A 25175-nucleotide genomic window follows, 5' to 3' on the forward strand; every position below is an offset into this window, starting at 1 on the left:
GTAGATAACGATAAATCCGTATGATCCTAACTGAATACTTGGTAACCTTTCTATTTGTTAAAGGCAAGAACCCAAGAGGGAAGCAAGAACACTTCCAGATCATGTTCGACTTTCAACCAATGTGCAAAAACTAAAGGCGCTAAAATCCGTAAGTTTTGTACCAGTCTTCCTCGACTTACAAAGAGGTTAGGTCCTGATAAACCCATTACAAGCTGAATATATCATAAGTCAAAAAATGCATTTAAGAGACTTCCCTGGCAGTCCAGTGGTTAAGACTCCACACTTCCACTGCAGGGAGTGTGGGTTCAATCCCTGGTCAGGGAACTAAGATCTCACATGCCACGTGTGGGGAGGGACAAAAAAATGCATTCAATACATCTAATTCACCGAACATCATAGCTTAGCCTAGCCTACCTTAAACGTACTCAGAACACTCACATTAATTAGCTTACAGTTGGGCCAATATCACCTAACACAAAGCCTATTTTATAATAAAGTGTTAAATATCTCACGTAATTTATTTAATACTGTACTGAAAGTAAAAAACAGACTGACTATATTGGTACAGAATGGTTGTAAATGTGTGGGTTGTTCACCCTCACGATCACGAGGCTGACTGCCCAGCATCACGAGAGTATCTACTGCATATCACTAGCCTGGGAAAAGATCAAAATTCAAAATTCAAAGCATGGTTTCTATTAAAGGTGAATCACGTTTACACCACTGTAAAGTGAAACCACAGTTTGACAGGGAACACCTGTATATGGAAAAACCTTTAACATCATTTATTAGAAATGGCAAAACTGCAATTTTGTTTTTTAAATCTTTACAGCCAGGATACTATTTAACTGTAGAAGGTACAGGACTCTCTTCCGGAGGAAATGAAATAAAAAAGCTCAGATCTATATTATAATAATATAATAACTATATTATTTCATACAGAAATATACCAGGTAACATTACAAATTTAGACATGGATCAAAAAATGGCTTCCGAATATTTATGCCATTAGGTGGTACAAAAAAATGGACCCTGGTTCTACACGGCCACATTAATAAGAAGAGAAAGTAGAACTTCCAGGCCCTCACTGTAGTGCGGAGTGCAGCCTTAATGAATTGGGCTATTGGAGAGGAAATATATTAGGGTTTCTGGAGAGAATCTGGTGACTAGAAGAAGGAATGAATAGGCTTTACCACATGTGATCTTGAGCACAGTTTGACAGAAATGAGTCATGATAAGGAGAATATGAGAAAAAAATTTCACAAAGAATGGTGTGTATCATTACTGACAAGCACAAGGGCAACTCAAATAGAGAACTGCAAAGTAGATTTGTTGTAGCAGACACAGTCATGACAAAGGTTCCATTAAGATAGGATGACCCTATAGTTTCATATCTAAACAGGACACTTTTGAGAGTAAGAAGGCACAATTAATAATTGCTCTGCAGCAACAGGCATAAACCAGTACTATCCTGGGTGAACCAGGATATACAATTCCTTACAGAGAGCAGAGGACAATGAGATTAGGAGGAAGAGGGCCATGGAAAGACCAGAATCTCTTGAGAAGATACTTAGACTTGATGTGACCGGTTACTGGAAGTTACTACAAAAGAAGTCATATAAAATAAAGAAAAAGATATTTTTTGTGTGAATGCAGCCATTCAAATGAAGATAGACTAAAGACAAGGAGATGGGCAAGGAGGTTGCTAAAGGCAGCAAGCTGGAGGCTCTGTGACTGTAGAATGAAAAGATGCCAGGAGTGGACTTCAGAAACATCTGAGGGAAAGAAACACAGGATGGATGGTAAACTGACTGTTGGCCAGTTAAGCAAAACAATACAGTGATATGACCATCAATGTAGGGATGGGAAAAGAGTTCAAAAAAGAAACCTGGAGAAACGTCAACACAGATAAAGAGGCTCAGGAAGTACATGCAAAAACACATGCATGTATTTTTGTAGAAAATAAGACAAGGAATTAGAAGAGTCCAGAAAAGCATGAACAAAAGGAGAAATAAGTGTGAGGATGGCGAAAACAGCACAGAAACTTTGAAATCAAGAGCACCCAAGATGAGAAGGTGGTCAGTGCTGTTAGACCAATATCAAGACTGAGAAGGAAAAGATAGATTTGGGGGCTTCCCTGGTGGCACAGTGGTTGAGAGTCCGCCTGCCAATTCAGGGGACGCAGGTTCATGCCCCGGTCCGGGAATATCCCATATGCCGCAGAGCGGCTGGGCCCATGAGCCATGGCCGCTGAGCCTGCGCGTCCGGAGCCTGTGCTCCGCAACGGGAGAGGCCACAACAGTGAGAGGCCCGCGTACCGCAAAAAAAAAAAAAAAAGGAGATGATAGATTTGGCTTGAGAGACCTCGCCAAGAGGTTTCATTAAGCAATTGAAGTCAGAGATTAAAAATATTTTGTTACTGTGGTTATAAAAAATGAGAGCTATTACAGTTCTTTGAGAAATACTTGCAATTCTTTCCATATGATATAAGGAATTGATTGGAAATATAATTGGAAAATAGGAATTTCATAGAATTTTGGAGAAAATGCATGATGGCTGCTCTTTTGTTGCATTTATTTATTGTTGTGTTCAACATGCAAAACTCATTAATTTACCTCTTTTGATACTCTCATTCTTGGTAACTCTGGGCTCTCCTTGGTTTTCTGATTTATAACTTTGCACTCAATTTTGACTTCAGACTCCTACTAGGCAAGCTTCAGTTCAATCAAATCCCATCCAAGCTAACTAAAATATTTTAAACCATTACTCCTTTATGAATTGATTCATTTTTCAGTGTGATATAATTTGAGGAGGTATTGAGTATGAGAGTAGTCACCCAATGAGATTACAGAGCTGGGGAAAAATGGAAATGATCCTTTGGGCAAGTTCTTCCAATGACCTAGAATCTTTAGAACTAGATCTCTCAGTCACCTGTGAAATACAGGTGGGGAAAAATTCCTCTTTCCCTAAATTGCTTGATATCTGAAGTTGTGTAGATTTATTTTCTAATTAAGTCTAATTTTTTGGAAAATTAGGCCTGGCGCCTGAAATTTCTGTATTCACTCTGTTATCTGATAGGACACCTATAATCTGCAGAATGTACCAATCGTCTTTTTGATCTTAAACATAAATTAGATTGTATTCTCATTAATTGCCTTCTAAGTGAATTGACCTTGAAATGAAGAATTCTAATAACCCTTCTTTTTGGCTTCATTCTCACCTTTTTCCACAAATTTCTCCTGATTCAGGGCCTTACTTGCCTTAAACTTTTGTATAAATTAGAAAAACACCTTTTCCTCAACATTTTCCTTCAGTGTGTCAGAACAATATCATAAGAAATGTGAACATCTATAACATCTTTGACTTGAACGGTGCCCCTAAAGTTGGGTAGTGTACAGCCTGCACAACCGTCCACAGCAGCCCTGGGAAGCTGCCCCTGGTGCCGGTCTCCCTCTGCTCCAGTGCACAGAGTCACCTAGATGAGCTAAGGCATGGACTCGAGGCCCAGAAGAATGAGGCAATTCTTCCATAAAACCTCGTAACACACAGTGATAAAACCAAAGGCAGAGATCTAACTTCCTGGCACTTCTGACCAGGATAACCTGAATCCCTCTCAGTAATCCTCCCAGAGCTGCCAATCTCCCAGTCAGCAGTGATGCCCCAGCTCACCCCAGGAGGGATGACATCAATGTTACCTCTGCTCAGGGCTAAAGCTCAGTTAGGGAAGCAGCCTTGTTCTAGGAAGGAATGCCATTTTCTGACAGCGTCTTTCTAATAACTGTCGGTGCTTCTGCATCCAAAGAGGATGGTAATACCTTCCTGCCTATCTCACAGACTTTAGGACTCTCTAAAGGAATAATCTCTACGAACATTTTCTTAACTATAAAGTGTCATAACCAGATAAGCTGGCATAATCTTATAACAAAGATATTTACTAAAAGGCAAAAAGAAAGTAAAACTTACGATTAGTGGGAGGAGAGGTTGGGTTGCGCTTACCCTGGGGCTTGTTCTAAGAAGACTGCCTGCCAGTGCCTCCCTCTCTCTGATTCTGCTGTTGCAACAGGTATAAGTCATATCCCCCAAATACCCTGGCTGCCAGCTAAACAGGTGAGACACATCCTAGCTATACACGTACCCGGCTCCCTGCAGCCACTCTATAATAAGAATACATTAATTTTATGCAGCACCTTTCATCTGAGGATTTCTAAATATATTTTAGTCATTAAGTAAGTCTTAGAGCATCAAGTCAGCCTCCTAAATTTTAGAGAAGTTGCAGAATGTTAAGGCTCAAGATCAATACCTGGATGGAAATGAAATATTCACTAAAGTTCATTCCTCTCCTCAGGTGTATGTGATCATCTCATTTTACCTTTTTTTTCTTCTTTGTGAGTCAATATACATGAACCAGGGTGGGAACTAAGAGCCTTGACACAATGGACAAAGTATTAAAGACCTGGGCCCACGCTCTGACTTTGCAGTCACCCGGACCTGTGGCCAACACCCTTCCTGGGTCTCAGTGAGCATATGTAAAGGACTTGAGGCCACTGAGGTTAATGGTTAGAGCATCTCTAGGGAGGTAGATGTGAACTCATTGTGACTGAAAAGAAGATTAAATAGCAAACAGCTGCACTAAAATTCAAATATATATTCTCTGCATAAGCCTTTCATCTTCTGTTCTGTATCTGGTCTTTGCCCCCAAACCTCTCACCGTGTTGACTGACCGGAAATGAACAGTAATGAGACAGTGATTGATTGGTTCAAACCAATGAAGACGTAATCAGGTCATGGTTTTGAATATGAAACACTGTGCACAGAGTTTTCAGATACTCTATCAGCCTGATTTGATTACTACTAACACACCTGAACCTCTTTAGATGCCGGTAGTACCTATTTTTCCCCCAATGCTTCTTCTGGCTTGATTAGATGTTCCTAACACTTAGAAGTGCTACATACTCAAGCAAACTGTCTTAAAAGATCTTAAAGCCTTCTTCCTGCTGAATCTTCACAAATGTCCTTCATACTTAGCTTCCCTTTGAAGTCAGCAGACAATAACACTTGATTAGATTTATTTAAGCTTCTCCCAGGCCCTCATTCCATGTTGCTTTCAAAAGCCCCACATTGGGTTTGTCCTGAAGAGGTAGAGGCATAAAGAAGATAAAAAGGCTGAGAAATGATATGCTTTATGTGTATCCCTTTTTTCCAAGGGACGTGCTACTGCTGCTGCTATTAAAACATTGATTTAACAGAATTACTTTATATCCTAAGACCCCAAGCAGAAGAGGCCCGAAGGAATTCTTCAGACGTTCAGTTCCTTTCAACTATGTAGGCTGCCTCTTCTTTAGAAACCGTAAGAGATAATCAATGCTACTCTGAGGGCTCTCCTCCTATTAAATAAGAATTATAATCCAAGGAAGTTTTAAAGCAATACTTTGACTTCTGTTTTAACTTTTTTTTGTTTGTTTTTTGGTTTTTGGGGGGGTGGGGTACGCGGGCCTCTCACTGTTGTGGCCTCTCCCGTTGCGGAGCACAGGCTCCGGACGCGCAGGCTCAGCGGCCATGGCTCACGGGCCCAGCCGCTCCGCGGCACGTGGGATCCTCCCGGACCGGGGCACGAACCCGTGTCCCCTGCATCGGCAGGCAGACTCTCAACCACTGCGCCACCAGCGAAGCCCTGTTTTAACTTTTGGTGCTGGCTGTACCAGAGGACCATTTCATGATTTGAGGCTGACGCTTAATCCCTGTGGGCCCCTCAGCTTCCTTATCTGAAAGTTGATGAGCTAGAACTGAATGACCTCTGAGATCTCCCTTTCACCAAGAACCCAGGCACTTCAGAAGCCCTGGGTGGTGGGGGTCAGGGGCGAGGTAAAGAGTGCAGGCTCTGAGGTTAAGCTGCTTGGTTTGACCTCTTGGCTCTGCCACTCCCCTGCTATAATTCTGTAATTTGTTCATTATTCTCTCCCCAAATATGGCCTCATGTCTATCAAACTGCTCAGATGCATGTGTGGTGAATCCTTCCCCGAATGGGTCTTCTCCCCTCCAGTCACCAGATCACCTCCGAAAACCTCACCATACCTCCTCTCCATTTAGCTGAACATCCCATGGCTGCACCACATACAATCTAGCAGGGAGGGGAAATACGTATCAATACTGCTTATCAAACTGCCTACCCAGAGTTGGACACAATCTATTCATAAATTCAGGGTACTGTCAATAACCTGTATATCACATTGAAAGTTCAAGTTGGAAGTTCATTCAGTAAGAGCTAGGAAATTGGACACTTTTTTTACTCAGAATGAAGATAATCATTTACATTTATCCATTTATTCATTAAAAAGAAGACCCTTATTTATTTCCTGATTTTTTCTGCTTTGTTCCTTGTGGTGCACAGACCCTAAGGTGGCTCTCTCGATTATTGCCCTGTGGTATTTACACCCTTGTGTAATCCCTGCCCTTGAGTGTAGATGGGACCTGTGGTTTGTATCTTACCAATAGAATATAGCAAAGGTGACAGGATGTACAGAATTACATACATGTGATTATAGTACATAAAATTGTAATGTCCTTCCTACTAGGATATTCTCCCTTCATTCCTGGCTTTAGGAGGCAAGCAGCCATGTTTGGAAAGTCCACAAGGCAAAGGGCTGAGTACTAACAGCTAGCAGATAACTGAGGTCTTCAATCCGACAGCCCACAAAGACCAAAATGCCACCAGTAACCACCTGAACTTAGAATCGGATCCTTCCTTAGGTAAGACCCCCAGCCCCAGCCAGCAGTGATTTCAGCCTTGTGAGATACTCAAGCAGAGGTATGAGCTAAGCTGTGCCTCAAATCTGGATCCACAGAAACCGTGAGATAACAAATGTGTGTTGTCTTAATCCACCATGTTTGTGCTAATATTATTACATTGCAATAGACAAGCAACATAATCCTCAACTTAAACTATCTACTTGAGTCAAATCTGTCTCATTCCTCTTATCTTAGTCAGCTCAGGCTGCTATAACCAAATAGCATAGACTGGGTGGCTTAAACAATAGACATTTATTTCCCACAGTTCTGGAGGCTGGGGAGTCCGAGATCAAGGTGTAGCCACATTTAGTTCTTGGTGAGGGTTTGCAGACAGCTGCATTCTTGTTGTGTCCTCCACAGTGGAGAGAAGAAACTCTGGTGTCTCTTTCTCTTCTTAGAAGGTCACTACCCCTATCATAGTGCCCTGCCATCATGATCCAATCTAAACCTAATTACCTCCCAAAGACCCACCTCCTAATACCATCACATTGGGGATTAGGGTTTCAACATATGAATTTTGGGGGAATATAATCATTCAGTCCATAACATCTCTCTTTTTGTTTCTTCCTTCCATAATTTAGCTCATTCTATTACCACTTCCTGAAACATTTTTCCATTTTTCAAAGCAAACACAGTTGTCTCTTACTTCTCTGGACTCTCATGGTACCAAATTAGAACATCAGCACTCTAAGAGTTAGAACCATATTTATTTTATTTTATTTTATTTTATTTTATTTTATGCCACTACAGGTATAGCGGTCTTTGCTTTTTGAAGCCTAAATGAATAATAGAGTGCCTTGCATATAACAAAAACTCAGAATGGTTATTTTTACATTAATAGAGGAAAATACCATGTTCTAATTTGTATTGATGAAAAGCACAGTGATTCATATTTTTAGTGAAAACATTAATTACTGTTATAAGTAAGTGTTAATATCCCCTTAAACCAAATACATATTTTAGGGACAAGCTTCAACTTAAAATTGGGTTTAATATTCCATTCATCAAGGGTGTAAATATTCTTGCAGAAAGAACTCTTAACAAATGGGTGAATAAAAAATAATGTTATAAATAATATTTTTTGTTTTGCTTATTATATTTTTTTTTTGGAAATAAGTATTTGTTTCCAGAATGGTACTCATTATAGATTCAGAAAGTTAAAATGTACACTTAAATCTCTGTTTTTAGAAATTATCTTTAGAAAAAAGATAATTACTTGCTTTAAAGATGAAGTATATTTTAAATAATTCATTCATAAATACAAAAGACTCTTTAATATCTTAGTCTGTTACAACTAACCCTCATTAAATTACTCACAGTAGTGAAAAAGAATAGACACTAAAATGCTGAAGTTTAAAATAACCCCAGGCACTGATGTTGTTTTCAGGGTTCACAGTGAGCTCAGACAGAGCCAGATTTGGCCTCTCTCCTTTGACCAGGGCTCTGAAACTACATGCACTTCATAGGGGTCTGTGGGAGGTGCAGTGACTCACCCAAGGATGCTCTTTTTCATATAAACACATTACAGCACTGCTCTGAGACTCAGACCCAATTGCCCTTGGGCAAATCAGAAGAGTAGGAGCTTTGTCTATATTTGTGGACTAAGAAAATATACCATGTTCATTCTAAAGAGGAGTTGAAACCAGATAAGGCCAAGGAGGGAGGAACTTTGAGTCCAATGTGAAAAGACTGTAGATAACCATTCATTTTTACATTAAGGAAAACCAAAATGAATTTGCCTTGGAAGAAAGAAAGGTTGACAATTTCTAATGAGAAAAGAAGGGTTGGTTTGCAATTCTATTGTTTGACCCTATAGTTTCCCAACGTTATTCCTCTTTGCATTTTATCAGACATACATAGTGTAAGACATAATACAGGGGATAGTTATATGTGTATGCATACATACACATACACACACATACATATATGTGCACAGGCATACATACATATTTAGAGAGAGGGAGGAAGAAAGCGAGAGAATAAGAAGGGGAAAGTAAAATAACTTTGCACATCACCAATTTAATATCTTTCCACCAGTGCTTTCAGGGCTGAAACTGACTCACACCCCTCCCCCCATTATATATATATATATGTGCATTTATTTTATAGAAAGCATAGGAGTGTGTTACAAAGCTTGGCTATATTATTAATAAAATATTATAAGTAACTGGGGGAAAATATTATAACTTTAAGGCTTATATACCAGTGTAACAACATACAATGTTGTTTTTGAACTTGAAACAAACATGGAAAACCTAACAGTTAAGGAAAAATGAGGTTAAAACAAAGGACATATACTTTTATACTAAATATGACAAATGCTCTTCACCTCGTGGTTATTAGCTCAGCTCTAGTGTCACAGATCATTAGGTAGCAAATACCATTCATTAGTACTTGGAGGAGAAATCTGAGTGGTGATGTAGAATAGCCTGTGGCTATTAAGAAAATGAATGGAGATTGGGACATATTATTTGTTCTTCTTAGATGATGTGATCTTAGAAGACTTGAAATGCTATGTCATCAACCCAAGAGGAATAATAAAACACATAATTACACAAATATTTAATTTTCCTCAACTAAGTGTATCCACTATACTGTTTGTCCAGAGTATAAAAATAAGAGTTTAAAGAAAATTGACTCGTGGAATGTTAACTCTTTAAAATCAAATTGTCAGGTGATTGGATGCAACCCAGATTACCAAGAAAACTTTCAAGATGGTCACGAATTAAATAATGTCACATGATTATTTGGTTTCCTTAATTCTTAATGATCATGAGAAGTCCTTTCTGAGGTCACTCATTCCCACCTGAAGTTGACCTAGACTATTCAGCTGTTAAAATATCTTGCAAATTTTTCTTTGCTGCCGAAGTTGGGAGAATTTGGCTGTGGCTAGTACTTCCCTAGTCATTTGCCTTTATTAACTGCACTTTAACTTCCAGTAATTTATCTGGTATAAAATGGAGCAGAGCTCCAACCTGTTCTGAATTCTACCAAGAAGGACTGAGGAGAAAGAGAAGCGATAGTTGAGAGGTTTTTAAAATGCACCAAAGCAGGCTTTCCTAGAACGTTTGCCTTGGGGTCCAAAGCCAAGCCTATGCCTCTCTCTCAAGCTGGGCAAGTGGCCCTGAGTAAAATCCCAGAGTATTCAGTTTCAGCTCCGGAAGCCATTAACAATGGGAGCCCCTTCAGATGAGAACAAATGATTTGCAAATGAGCTATCGTATTCTCCATTGTGGATAAGAGTCTAAGTCAAAAACAATGATATGCTTTTCTTTTTACTTTCCCATTATCATAAGTATAAAGAAATTTCGAAGAAGCTTGCTCCAAAGTTAGGGCTGTCAGGTAAAACATCGAGGCTGCAGAGCTTATACATTTGTGCCCTCAATTCTCTCTCCATTGTCTCCTCTCAAATTCTTTTCCTCCCACTCCATGCTCCAAACTAACCCCACACATTAACATACTCCAGATCTTCCTTTGAATTTTTATTCATATTTTCTATGTCAACAGCTGATTGCATTTTGCCCCAATCAAAGCCACACACTAAAGGTTTATCAATCCACTGGTACAGTATCAACAAAAATCTGCCAGAGCAAAGATTAGGTCTTGAAACGTGAGGAACAGAAAGACACTTTATGTTTACTTTTGTTGATTGGGTGGACTGTTTAGCACCAAGCCAGTTCTGGGAAAGCCCAGAGTCAAGTCTTCATTGCCAAGAGGAGTAGAAAAGGAAAATCTTTTCAAGGAAAAAACTGGAGTCAAGTTGCTTTTACATCAACTGATGTTCCAAATGATTTTGAGATAACCTGGTAGAGTGGCAAGTTTACAGAATTTGAAGACCACATCCAAGTGTAAGGCAGAGACCACAAAAGTTTTGATGTTAAAAGAGCTTAGAGCATTCTACATTCTTTTAATTCTGGAGATATGCCTAGAAATACAAGTGAATGATCTTAGTTTTCTTTTGTCGTACTCCTTTGCCCCTCACTAGCAGATGATCTCTTTAAAAAGTCACTGATTTTTATTTTTATCAAAGTAATTCAAATATATGGTTTTGAAAAGTCAAATAGTTCCAGAAAGCACAGTGAAAACCAGCATCACTGCCGTACACCTCCACACAAAGTCCTACTTCCTAAGGCAAATATTTGCAAAAATGTCTTAGCCATTTTGTCTGACTTCTACCCCTATATTTCCAATTAATATGATTCTACATCATCTACTGACTTCCAATTATATTTTTCTCTTTTACAGATAAAAGATATTTTGATATCTTTTACACTAAAGATATTTAGTGTAAATATTTTTATTTTTTCTCCTTTACACTAAACCAACCCCTTTACACTAATAATCACTTCCCATTCCCACCATCTTCCCAGTAAATGTTTACAGAAGTTTTTGGTTAAATTCCTGAATGGAGGTACTTCGTTATAACTGCATAATTACCGTTTGCTGCTGAGCCAAGTAGTGTAATATGATTATGTTTCCATTTCTGTAGTATTTTTATTATTTCTCGAAGTTAATAACTGTCTCAATTTTTCATTGACTTAGGCTTCTATATACCTACACCTAATTTGTCTCAAAAGGGTAAACATAACACATAGAGTATTTCATAATACTATTTTCCACATGGTCAAATGCATCAGATAGTCTCACCGTTCCATATTTTTTCCTGGAAATTTCTCCCTCTGAGACCTCTTTCACCCACTCTACAGTCTGGACTGCTCTTCCAAACCCACTGCATAGCTGTATAGCTGACAACCTAGAACTTTCCTTTACCACTCTCCTGTGATGGCTCCTTTGTTTCTACAATCCTGTAGTTCCTATCTGTTCCTTTCTTCTTCTATTGCTTTCTTCCCTTGTGATTTTATGACTTTCTTTAGTGTTGTGTTCAGATTCCTTTCTCATTATCTTTTGTGTATCAACTGCTTTGTGGTTAAGTACTTTAAGACAAGCAAACGAATCTCCTTCGTATATAATATAGTCACTTCTCAAACTGTTGCCTTTTCACTGGGCCCCAGGATGAGCAAGTCCATACCTGAGCCCCTCAAAAGGAGTATCTCAGATGCCCACAGCCCTCCAGATCCCCTGGATGTCAACCCTGTTGGTTTCTAAAGCCAGATATTTTGGGGACCTCATCTCTTCATTCAGGTCCCAAGAGTTGGAGTACCCAATGTGAGGCACAAACTCCTCATGCTCAGGGAGATGCTCCAGACCTGTGAGATCCCTCCCTGTTCTGGGTTATTGTGCCAGGGGTAGGGTTTGGGGAGAGACTACATCTCTGCCCCTCCTACCTGTCTCATTGTGGCTTTTTTATCTCTTGCTGTGGAGGGAACTGTTCAACTAGTATACAGTTCTCTTTCAGCAGGAGTTATTCCGTAGATAGCTGTAGATTTGATATGTCCATGAGAGGAAGTGAGTTCAAGGTCTTCCTATGCTGCCATCTTGGACCCTCTTCTAATCGAATGTTAGATATTAAGAGGACAAAACTAGTATGTAAGCAGTGCTTAATTTAGGAGAGAAAGGATATAATATGTTTTTGCCAGTCATAGATGTAATGCTGGAAACTATTAAAAAGTTTCCAGCTCTCCTGAAAAGAAATAACCTCCACTTTGTGCCTTACTTACTTCAAGCACAATTTTTAAAATAATGTTTCTCTGGTTACAAAAACAGGACATGTTTATGTTTATTGTGGAAATTTTGGAAACATGAAATTACAGAAAGGCTCGAGGGAAAAAATGAAAATCAACTGCAACTCTACTACTTAAGTAATTCCTGCTGTGATTTTGGTTTATATCCTTTGTCTTTTCGTGTACATTTCTGTCTACAGAGGTGTGACTTTTTTATCAATACATAGCTACTATTTTTATGCCATTAAAATATTATTTTAAGGCACAGTATCCAGTCATGGCTACATCATAATTTACTTAATCTCCTGCTGTTGGATTTTATTGTCTGTTTTAATTTTTCTCTCTTGGTTTTTGGTCAACATGACCAGCAATTTTTTAATGTGATCCTGGACATCATACATAAAAAATTATTTGAAACTCTGGACAATGTCATCTTTCTCCAGAGAGGATTTACTTTTGCTTCGGACAGTGAATTAAGGTAAAGGATTATCACTTTAACCTAATTGATTAAAGTTGATTGAAATGGCTCAAAACTGGGATTTTTTCCCCCCCTTGTGAGAGCTAGCCAGTTAGCCCTAGTGTGTAACTGTTTGGGAGCCCCAGTTGAAAGCCTTGGGTATTTACAAGTAACTCCTCTTTAGTGAGCTCTCAAATCTAGCTTGGGTCACCCCAGCCCCATAAGACCACCCCAAATTCTGCTGAGCCTCGAATCCTCTCAAATACCACTTTCTGCAAAACTTCTAGCCTCTCAGCCTTCACCTATGCTTCTAACTGGTAAATGCCTTAAGATGAAAAGTGGTGCCCAAATGGGGTTCATCTCTTAGTGCTCTTCTCTCTCCAGAATTCTGCCTCTCAAGCCCTTGCTACCATGGTAGCTCCTCAATGTCTTCAAACAGATTTTGTTGTTCTTGTTAGTTTATCTCAGTTTTCTCAGTGTGTAGAGTTGGTTTAAAAGTAAATAGTCTGCTATGGCCACAAAAGGAAGAACTTCATTCTGTTCTCAGTAATTAATTTCTCCTTTCACCTTTATTAATTTCTTTAATGTATTTTTTTGTTATGGTTTGTTTTATCAAAGTTTTTCTTAGTGAGTTGAATATTTAACCTGTTAACTTTCTTTTCTTTATTTCTTCGAACAATGTAAATTCATTTTGAGCTTGTTAAATAAATATCCATGAGTGGTGACCAGCAAGACCATAGAAACTGATGCAGTACCGCAAAATTTATCTAGTAAATATTTGATGATTTTTCTCCTTGGTATCCATTAACCACTTCCCACTTTTTAATAGCACTCGGATTTGGTTTATGTATCTCCTATTCTCCCTCCAGCTAAATTACTTTGGGGGAAATTGATCCTACCCCATCTCCAATTTTAGGTCCTGGATTAGTTTAAATCAAATGACATATTTTATTCCCCTAGCCACAATAATTGGTTCAGTTGTGCACATATGCTCTAATCAAATTCAATAAGAGTCATCTCAATATCTTGCTTGGAATCCTAAGATAAGGATACTCTTTTTCTCTCCTTTTTATGAGTGAGAAAACTCAAACCTTGTTTTCTCCTGGTATTCATCTTGCAACCACAAGAGAAGCCTTTCAAGGAGTAACACGATACGTGCATGGAGTTGGATAGAGCTGGAACAGTCACAGAGCAATAACCTGGAGTCCTGATTAAACCATGCTGGAAGCCCACCTTCCAGCTGGACTTTTAAGTTACTGAGCCAAAAAATTCCCTTTATTATTTAAGCTAGTTTGAATTTAATTGACTTTTCTCTCCCTTATAGCCAAATGCATTTTAACTAATACACTTTGTACCTAACAAACACTTTGTAGTGATGGTGACATTAAAGCAAAGCAAAACAAACACACAAACAAAACAAAATCAAAACTAAATTTATGGTTTTAAGACCACATTCACTTGCCCATTAAATAAAAATATAAGCCACTCATTCTTAGCATCTAGAATATTAATTGCTTTGTTCCTCACTATATCCCTAGCACCTAGTCTAGTGCCTGCCAGTTTTCAATAAATATTCCATAAGTACCTATTGAATAAGTGAACAGTTATGGATTTGAATGATGTTTTCTAAAGATATTCCCATAGATTTTCAGATAGTGGAAGAAAAACATTTTCTCAGTGTGTAAAGTGTCTCAACCCCATGCCCAGGAAGGACTCTTAGCACTCAGAGGTCTCATTTAAATGAAATGCTTTGTTCCTAATACTTCCCAGGTTCAAAGGTTATGTGCATAAACAATAAGTATAAATCCCAAATACTTATAACGATAAATTTCATGACGTAGGTTTTTATAGAATATCAACTAATGGGAATAGCAGCAATGTGTAAACAAAACATAACCAAGCTATAGGACTTCTGGTTCTCTAATTTATAAATATGTTAAATGAATGATTCTGAGATAACTTCCTGCTCTGAAAATAGTATGAGTTTATGATGCTAGAGCTGTTGTCTCATCATTAAAGGGATCAAATCTATTCACACCTCTTTCCTGTCCTGATGGCTTCTGTGGTACTTCCACTAGCTCGGTAATCATATTCGGACTGCAAAAACTTAATGGTCTGGGATGTGCATGTCCAAGGACCAGGAGCATTTCAGGAGGGGACCTAAGCTCAGCTGATTAAAGACAGCATGAATCAGTCCTCCATCTTTTGTGAGTCCTCACCCAAGCAAGGACTCACAAAAGATCTCTTCAGTGAGAACTGGGGATGGCAAGCACAATGGGCAATGTCAATCCAATCAGACCCACTCCAAGTTAGAGCAACGAGTCAAATGAAGGTGGGAATTGGGGTTGTGGGAAAGGAGGGAAGTGATTGTAAACTTAGAGGCAAACATATTCCATGTTGTTATATTTTGCCAGTAGAGGAGGATTTGAGTCTATGCCAGGCTGGTAATAGCAAATGCTTGGCCCTCAAAGTGTTTCCTATCCCGACATCTGCCATGGGAGAAGAGGCAGCAGCCAGCAAGGGGCTGTGGGGACTTAGAGTTTAATGCACTGGATGGGGGAAGAGTGGCAAGGGTCCTGGGTGGTAACCCAGGTGGCAGCCAAGTGGCAACTTGCATGCCAGATGGGCGAGTGTCACATGCTGCCCTCTGGCATATACAAAACCCATTTTAGGGAATTAAGGAAGCCCCGCCCTTCTCAAATGGACATATGGTGCCAAAGAGGAAAGTATGAAATTCTACTCTGTGGAAACTGATGAATAAAACCAAATATTTCTTTCTTACTTAGAGAGGAACTGTAAATAAATGAAAGTATCAATTATGATTTTCTAATAAAGAAGACAAAATTTTCCATTGTAACCTGAAGAAAGAGAAAACTGTCTAAATGAGTCCATTCTACAAGAAGGCTATGCCCAGCTTCCCTTTACAATCTACCTCCTTTCTCAGCATTAATTTTCTCCCATCTTTAATCTGTCAGCCCATCTCAGTTCTAAACTTTCTCCATAAGGTATTCACCACTGTGGGGTAGCTTTTCCAACGTACCCACATTCTTATAGGCATGTTAATGGATCCCTTCAAATAGGAAATCACTACTTTAAAGCTACAAGACACTTTTAAGACCAAGACAGTTGAAAAGATGCCATTGTAAGTTAATACAACAGACAAACAGAATCTGGAAAGAATTCTCTTCAAATGTATCTGGACATGAAGAAGGAAGTGGGTCAGAAAATTATGACCCCTGCATATTTAGCCTAATATACATCCTCATTCCAGACAACTAATTGTGAGCTATTGAAAATGAAAGTCTTTTAAAAAGAATAGCATAAAAAGACATTCTCATAGCTTCTTCTCTGAAGATTCCATAAATAGATTGAAAATAATCTCCAGAGGACTTTTGCAACAGCTTGTGGACTGCTAGCAGTAATTAACAGAATCCAAATATAATGTAATCCAACACTGTTACCTTTTCTTATTTTTCCTAAAAATTGTGATTATTTCTTGTTAGCTTCCTTGGCTCAGAAGATATATTTAAATTGCCCTACTTCTTCTCCCTGTACATCAAAGAGGAAAAAAAATACAGCCTAGTGAGGCAGAAAGGAAAACATTTCTATAAGCATATAATCTTACTTTAAAACTGGCAAAGCAAATAGAAGTAACTAAAAATATTATATATTTGATTGCCATATTCATTACCTCCATGACATAATATGTGGTAGTGGCAGTAATCAGCTCTTTATTTCTTACTGTATGTAAAAAAGTTCAAGCATAAATCCTATAAAAGAAGGGGATTGTACTTAGAAAGAATTATCTTCCTTTAGGGGATTCTAAAATGCTGGAAGAGAAAACGAGGAAGGTTATACAATTTTCTTCTTCATGAGATTATAAAGAAGCAAGCAACAATTTTTAAGGATAGTTTTTCAATATTTCCTAGAGAAATAAAGGTATGAATGCTCTTGTATCCCGTAAACTCACTAATGGCATGACACTATCTTTTCTTTGGGGTGATGGGAACACTCTTTGTTATAGAAAAATTTTGCCTAGTAATAGTTCATAAATGCTCTAGACTAAATTCCTAATTTTCTTTGTTTCTTTTTATTTATATGTAAATTTATTTATTTATTTTTGGCTGCGCTGGTCTTTGTTGCTGCGTGCGGGCTTTCTCTAGTTGCAGCGAGCGGGGGCTACTCTTTATTGTGGTGCCCCGGCTTCTCATTGCGATGACTTCTCTTGTTGCAGAGCACGGGCTCTAGGCACGCGGGTTTCAGTAGTTGTGGTACACGGGCTTAGTTGCTCCGCAGCATGTGGGATCTTCCCAGACCAGGGCTTGAACCCATGTGCCCTGCATTGGCAGGCAGATTCTTAACCACTGCGCCACCAGGGAAGTCCCTTTCTTTGTTCTTCTGAGTAACAAGATGATTCTGAAAATTATTCCAATGGTAATCAATAAATGAGGTTACTAAATAAATGAGGTTCAGAAAGCAATTAGGTTTCCAAGCTACTAGTGAATATGTGTATAAAGTACAAATTCTATGGGGCCCCCTTTAGAGCACATTTTTTGTTTCACTGTGATATCTAAAAAATACACATGTAATTTTAGAACGTTTGTGCATGTGAATGTGTGTGTTCAAAACCAACATTGAAGTTAATAAGGGGTTTTTATCCAGACACTGTTCTAATAGGTATCTGTATTAGTTTGCTAGGCAAGGTACCACAAACTGGGTGGCTTAAACAACAGAAAATTATTGTCTCACAGATCTGGAAGCTGGAAGTCCAATATCAAGGTGTTGGCAGGGTTGGTTCCTTCTGAGGGCAGACAGGAAGAATCTGTTCCATGCCTCTTGCCTAAATTCTGGTGGTTTGCTGGCAGTCTTTGGAATTTCTTGGCTCAGAGATGCATTACCCCAATCTAGATCACTACCTTCCTCTTCACATGGCATTTTCCCTGTGTGCATGTCTGTGTTCAAATTTCCCCTTTCTATAAAGACATCAATCATATTGGATTAGGGCCCACCATAAAGACCTTATTTTAATTTGATTACCTTTTTAAAGACCCTATCTCCAAATAGCATCACATTCTGAGGTACTAGGGTTAGGATACCAACATATTCTTTAGGGGGACACAGTTGAACCAATAGCATATCCCCTAAAAGAATAATTACACTGATAGAGTAAAAGATAAAAAACAAGCAAGAACCAAACTAGACGTCTGGTTTGTTATTTTATTAAACAAAGACTAGTTCTCTATAATACCAGAATACATCGACATTTTAATTCTATCCTCAGACTGAGCTAGTTCATTGCCTAGTGTTTTGGAGGCAAACTACCCACTGGTTAATTTTTTTTAATTCAATTTTCCTAAAGTTGAACAGACCGTGTATAGATATACGAAAAAACCTAAAACTGCCATACCACTGGAATGACTCAGAGCTATAATCACAGGTCACATAGGCACAGCATTTTGTTCTTGTGATAAATATCATGTGAACACCACAAAGAAAACCCTTAAAATTATTTTACTGCTGTATGTAGATCACCTGAAACAGTAGAAACGTTTTTCAAGTTTTACATTAAAAGTCAACTTTTTTTGAAATAATGAAAATAGAAAATATCATATCTAAAGGGGACTTCAAAATTGTCTTGTCCAATTAGAGACCTGAAAACTGTGTGTCTGAGACAGTAAGTGACTTATCTAAGGTAATCTAGCAAGTTAGGGTAGAGCCAGGAAAATAATCTGAGTCTTGGCTTCCCCTCCAGGTTAATGATATTCCGTATCACCATCGCATCACCTTTGTCTGGGAATCACCTCTTATACTCAGCATTAGGCTCTTAATGATCACATAGAGCCTAGAAATAAGGTCAGAATCTGTCACAAATGTCATGAGCTATTTCTCTACAGGTCAGAACTATAATCACCCTCAAGCACTCACACAAAAACTGTGTTGTCTTAGAGCTTTACGTAAAGTGTAGTATGTAATTTTATTATTGTAGTTGTCTGCTTTCTCCTTTAAATCTTTTGTTCTCCCTAGATTATGGTTATAATTGCTGAGTTTTCAAATCTAAAAATCAGGACACATGTTCTAATAGGAAATGTGTATATCTCAGTACATTTGCACATAATGATTACTCATTTAGTATTATTTCAAAATGACCCTTTTATGAAAGTTTCAAATTGGTTTGAATACTCATGTACATACGCATATTACATTTACATTCACGATGGGTATGACAATGGAACCATAGGATGGAATTTTTAAACCAGAATTGCCCTAGATTAGTGGTGGGGTGGGGATAAAGGGTTCTTAGGACACCATGCTTACAGCAAACAAAAGAAAAGTAGAAAAGTTTGAAGGCGGGGAGAAGTGAGAATGATTGTAATGAGGGCCCTATGAAACAATGGTTTCTTCAGAAGTAACAGATGACAAAACTACTTAGATGAATAACAAGAAGCCTTTTTTGTTTAAGGTTAAATATACCTTCTGACTAGGGCACAGCAAGGGAGGCACCTAGGATGTAACATTTGAGAAAATACTCTTAACTCACTCTAATGCTGGACTGAGTGCCTTTTTTTTTTCTTAATTATTATTGGAGTATAATTGCTTTACAATGTTGTGTTCACTTCGGCCACACAACGAAGTGAATCAGCCATATGCATTCGCACATCCCCTCCCTCTTGGACCTCCCTCCCCCCCGTCCCACCCAACTAGGTCATCACAGAGCACCGAGCTGAACTCCCTGTGCTATACAGCAGGTTCCCACTAGCTATCTATTTTACACATGGTAGTGTATCTATTTGATAGATCTATCTATCAAACCTAATCTCCCAGTTCATCCCACCCTCCCTTCCTTAAATATTACATCCTAGGTGCCTCCCTCTCCTTACCCTAGTCCCAGGCCTGCCTCTCCTATCCCTCAATGGTTCTTGAGAGAATCATCACATTAAGCTTAAGTTCTTAGCAATATATAGTCAAGCAGCACGCCTCATCCCTGGTACTGCTAGGTGACTCCCCCAATGACTGCACAGTATTGCTGGCACATGATATGGAGACATGTCTTCCCCTTTGGGTGGAAGCTGCCTGTGATATCCAGAGTCAGGCTCCAACAGCACTATTATACTACTTGCACCTGCCAGCTTCCTCCCCTCTCTGATTGGTCCAGAGTGATCACCTGACACACACCCAAGCTGGGCCCATCAAAATCCACCTTCAGTGAATCTGAAATTTAGGTTCAGAGGCTTGAGGTCACCAGAATGTGGGCATACTTATGACCAAAGCAGTCTACATATTCCTGCAGCCCGGGTGCTGGCCCTTGCCTTCTAGTCTTAGCTGTTCACCATTTAGAGGTGAACCTAAAGGCTCAGAACCTTTCCAGTAAATCCTCCTTTGGGCAGAAATATGCCATTAATTTGTAACTCAATTCCTTGTAACTCCCAAAGCAGAAACAGACACAGACTCTCCTCCAAGGCAGGAACTGTGCTAGGTGCTAGTGTACTGAAGACAAACATAATACAATCTCCCCCTTTGTAAATCTCACAGAGCATCAGTGGTAAATGTGGCATTACTTCCACTTATCTGATTATTCCATAATTAATATACATGAGTCCATGTCTTTTTTCCAGTGAGAAATTCCCTTGGTGTTGTTTGAGGCTAGAAATTCTGAGAAGACATAAAGCTATGTGGTTTTATGTAGTAAATATAGGCCTTATAGGGTATAATCTACCAATAAAATGTTTCCTTTCAGGTATCATTTGATCCTAGTAAATTTTAAATATCAATTAGAGACATTTTGGAGAAAAAAATACTTTTTAGAGAAAAAAACGTTACAGAAAAAATACCATAACCATAAGGTTCCCAGATAATTAACAAGGAAGGAAAGAAGGAAAGCATTTTAACAGCAGAACTAATATTAAGTGGAATTTTTTTCACACTTTGAAAAATACGTTTTGCTTTAAACACGCAACATCTTAGCAGCTGGAAACCTGTTATGTGTTTAAATGGCCCCCACATGTGTTTATCATACAATAGCACAGTGGTCTGTGATGCGATCCCTGGGGTGTATGGTCAGTCTTTCGCCTCATTGAACTCCACGCTGGAGGTCATGGGAAAGGGGGTTCTTGTTTGAGTTTTCTCCTCCCCAGTTCCACATTTCCTCCACCAACTACCGGCGTATAAACAAACCCCAGTTCAAAAGGTGACGGACTCCGCTGACCTAATCCACTCTGAAGAGCCAGCCCCATCCGCACATCCGCTGGATTAGAGCAGCATGCCCAGCTCTCCCGGACTTCCCCTAAGGAATGGCACAGCCTGCCGCCTCCAGGCCAGGTTCATCTGCTGGACCTGTCTTTTGCACTCTTCCTCCCCTGGGGAGAGAGATGTTCAGCACAGACTGGGGCAAAGAGAACTGTGAGGCGGAGATGCTGATTCTTCCTCAATGAGCTTAAGTTCTCCAGATGGCAGCCAGTGCTCGTCATGCAAATTCTTGGCAGCAGGGATCCTGTCAAGTGGCTACTGCTGCTTATTGTTACCACCACGCCCCCACCCCTTCCACACAAATGCAGAAGAAATACCATCTGTCTACTGCGGGGCTGAGGGTACTTTCCAAGCCCCAGAGTCGGTGCCACTTAGCAGCCCTGTGCTGTACGCGCAGCCTAAACAGGAGTTGCCTCAAGATGGCATCCAGTCTCGAGAATCCCTGAGCCAGGGAGGGCCAGCCCAGCTGGCAATCCCCCTCCTCCCCGGCCTGCCCCCCCACCCCCACCCCAGCCTGGCTCCACGTGGGGCATTTTGCTAGCAGATTCCTCATAAGATATTTGTGTAACAAAAATAGCAAAACTGGTTCTGTTTATCCCCTTGGATTCTGGGAACAAGATGAACTGAATTAGCAACATGTCTCTATCACTAGTGAGAGATGTAATAACAGAAAGCACACTCCGGAAGTGAAAAGCACAGGAAGTGTAAAGGATACCTAGCACATTGAAATGATTTCTTGTTTGCTTTTCCTTCTCTCTCACAAGCATCATCTGATTAATATCAATCTCTCCTTAGACATAAAAGTTTTATGTACAAATGAAAGCTGTCACTCAGAAGATTCTGAGCTCCAGAGAAAGTTCAATACTTTGTCCATCCTTGAGTCCTGGGACCAAATTCATAGCCATGACTTTTTTTTTTTTTTTTTTTTTTTTTTTGCGGTACGCGGGCCTCTCACTGTTGTGGCCTCTCCCCCTGTGGAGCACAGGCTCCCGACGCGCAGGCTCAGCAGCCATGGCTTACGGGCCCAGCCGCTCTGCGGCATGTGGGATCCTCCCTGATGGGGGCACGAACCCGTGTCCCCTGCATCGGCAGGCGGATTCTCAACCACTGCGCCACCAGGGAAGCCCCCTAACCATGACTTTTTTATTCTCTTCTCATTATGTAGGAAATTTTATCCCATTCCACATTCTTTTTCTTTTTTTTTCTCTTTTTCCTAAGCAATACCAGCCTAGTACAAACTAGTTTTTTTTGTTTTTAATTTTTACAGTTAAACTTTGCACAACTTGGTTGTGATATTTGGCTTCTTCTATTAGCAGTTTACTCTATGATTCCAGTATCTTATTAGGTGTGATTTGGCGAGTGGGAGGCTTATTTTAACTACATACAGTGTAAAGAATGTAGACTTTTAAAACAGATAAATACGAATTCTAATCCTAATTATGCCGCTTACCAGCTCTGTGACCTTAGGCAAGTCATTTATCTCTTGATGCCTCAGCTTCTTCCATTTTAAAATAAGCATATAAAAACCTGCCTCTACATGAGAAAAGTCAGTATAGTTCCTAAAATTTAGTTCAAATACAAAAGTTCTAGAAGGCAAAAGTATAAGTATGTTCTATGAAAACATTACACTTGAAGAGAAGTTAAAAATACCAGAGAAACTTGCATGAGATACGAAACTGATTTGAATTTTTAGAAATTACTTCATCCTACAAATATATACATTGTGTACCTGTCAAGCTTGGGATATGGCATCTTGATTTAGACCAGAGTTCAGAGCAATTCATAGGATGAGTCTCTAAGGCAATGTAACTTCCAGGCACTCTGCTAGGCACTTTGCACATAGCCCACAAAACATTACTTTGGGATGAGTCCTTGGCCTCTCTTTCCCCAAGGCCTATGTTCTATTACAACATCATGCTGTGAAAATGAAGGCTGACTATTACAGTGGGCTGAGCAGAGCTTTATGGTATTTCATCAAATCTGTGATATCGCATCTTGTAAAACATCCCGTTATTTTACATACCACTAAGAATGACTAAAAAGCTGCAAATTCAATGATTACCCTTACTTTTTTCTCTCTTAGAATTTTAATTTTATACATACTAAAAGAGCACATTTAGATTTATTCCAGATCATATATTCCTCTTATGCTTCTATAAAAGGGAAAACATAAGCAAAAAGTAGGTTAAGGCATTTGAAAAACTTTTGCGTAGTTCAGGCTCAACTCTCTTAAATCATGTTTTGTCGGAGAATTGTTAGTGCCTATGTTTTCCGCACAATGGCGTCATCTGTACCATCGAGAGCCTTGGTGAGGCAGAATTTCTTACAAGACAGCTCTATCGTCATGTCCAGAATTTTCTTCCAAGCCACTGACACTAATTCTGCTGGTTCTTATGCATGTGTGCAAACAACATCCACAATAGGGGTGCTACCTAGCCAAGAACGATTGACAAACATCCAATTTCAGCGATAAAAATATGAAAAAAGGTACATCTTAGAATCAGTGAGGTGCAGTACTTACTGAATGAGCTATAATTCACTAGGTAGAACTACTTTACTACTTCACAGAAGTTGATACCAACTTTAGAGCATGAGAAGATAGTTTTCTATTGTATTGCATTTTGTCCCATCTTTTCTTTTCTTTTTTTTCCTTTCTTCCTCTAGAATTATTGTTTCGTCCCTGACTCTCTGAAATTCCATGAAATGGAAACCTGACCACAGAGGCCAAGCCAAATAGGGACTTATTTTTGTCACATAACCCAGAAGTCTCGAGGCGGAAGGGCTAGAGCCGGTGCCACCACGATGCCACCAGAGACCCATCCTGCTGTCTTTCTCTCTGCCCTGCTTCAAATGCTGTCACATCCTCATGGTTGCAAGATGAACGATGCATTATGGCCACACTCCCAGGAGGAATTGGGGAAAAACAAAGGGTAAAAGACATCATGGAAGTGTCAGTCCTTTCCCACCAGTAGATTTCTTCTTATGGTAAAAACTGGTTATATGACCAACTCTATTTACAAAAGAGTCTAAGGAGAGAAATGTTTTTTAACTGGGAACATAACTTCTCTGATTATATTGGGGTTCTTTAAGTAAGAAAGAAGAGAAAGATGGCTATTGGTAGGAAACTAGCTCTCCCTGCTACACTTCTGGCCTGAAAAGTTTAAAAGTATAATGTAGTATGGTTGTCACATGGAAGGCTACAGTTTTTACTTTATTTAGCCTAAGAAACTGGGTAGAATTTTATTGGGAATTAAACACTTCTCCTAGCTAATGTGACTAGTATATTGTATGTCCCTGTCTTCATAAAAGGCACTAGCTGTACAGTAAAAACAAAATGCTTAACAAGAATTAAAGTATCATAATATTATAGTAGTTTCCTAAGCCAGAGCAATGTTTTACACATAACAAGAATTTAATGAATGTGTATAGAATAAATTAGTATTTTCATCACTTTTTGACAGATTAATTTTGGGTTTATTTTTTTCTACCTCAGATGAGGGGGGAAAAAAAGACCCTATGAAAGTGATATAATAATAATCCCCTACATGTACATTTAACCCCAAATACATTCTGTCACATTCCAATGTCAACTTTTAAAAGTGAAATTATAAAAAGTATTTATATATTAATCATAAGTTGGTACAATCATTTCTCTAGCAAAGCAAACAGCATGTCCACTGACGTTACAGTTCAAACTCGCATAAAAGTTTTACTCTGAAATGTTTGTAGTTTGCCCTTCACCTGTCTCACCCTCACTTCTTCCCAGCGTTCTGCTCTGCTTACTAGTTCTTCTCCTGACTCTTTCACCCTTCTCTGTACTTGGACTTTACTATAGTTCCAGGAAATCATTACCCCAATATCACGGTTACTTGTTATTCTTTATACCAAGAAGAATAAAATACTGTAAGATTTCCCTCATAACAACTACAGGCTATCCTTTCTTCCTTCTCTCTCCATCTCCAATTGTCTCCATTTTCTGGATGCTGCTTCCATAAAGTACATTCAGAAAATGCACTTTGCTATAATCCTTGTACCCTTCTCTGGGAAGATGCTGTCTCTACAACCCT

The 25175-nt window shown here is 39.1% G+C and overlaps 2 long non-coding RNA genes across 2 annotated transcripts in view; one reads left to right on the forward strand and one right to left on the reverse strand.

Moving 5' to 3' along the window:
* Nucleotides 1–25175, reverse strand: part of LOC141276015 (uncharacterized) — a 1017885-nt gene that overhangs the window by 737831 nt on the left and 254879 nt on the right. The gene's annotated exons all lie outside the window — the stretch shown is intronic.
* Nucleotides 77–23887, forward strand: LOC141276014 (uncharacterized). Its single transcript, XR_012324787.1, has 3 exons — nucleotides 77–148; nucleotides 6573–6747; nucleotides 23773–23887. It is a non-coding gene; the product is annotated as an uncharacterized lncRNA (long non-coding RNA).

The sequence above is a fragment of the Tursiops truncatus genome, chromosome 12, assembly GCF_011762595.2.
Source record: "Tursiops truncatus isolate mTurTru1 chromosome 12, mTurTru1.mat.Y, whole genome shotgun sequence".
NCBI lineage: Eukaryota > Metazoa > Chordata > Mammalia > Artiodactyla > Delphinidae > Tursiops > Tursiops truncatus.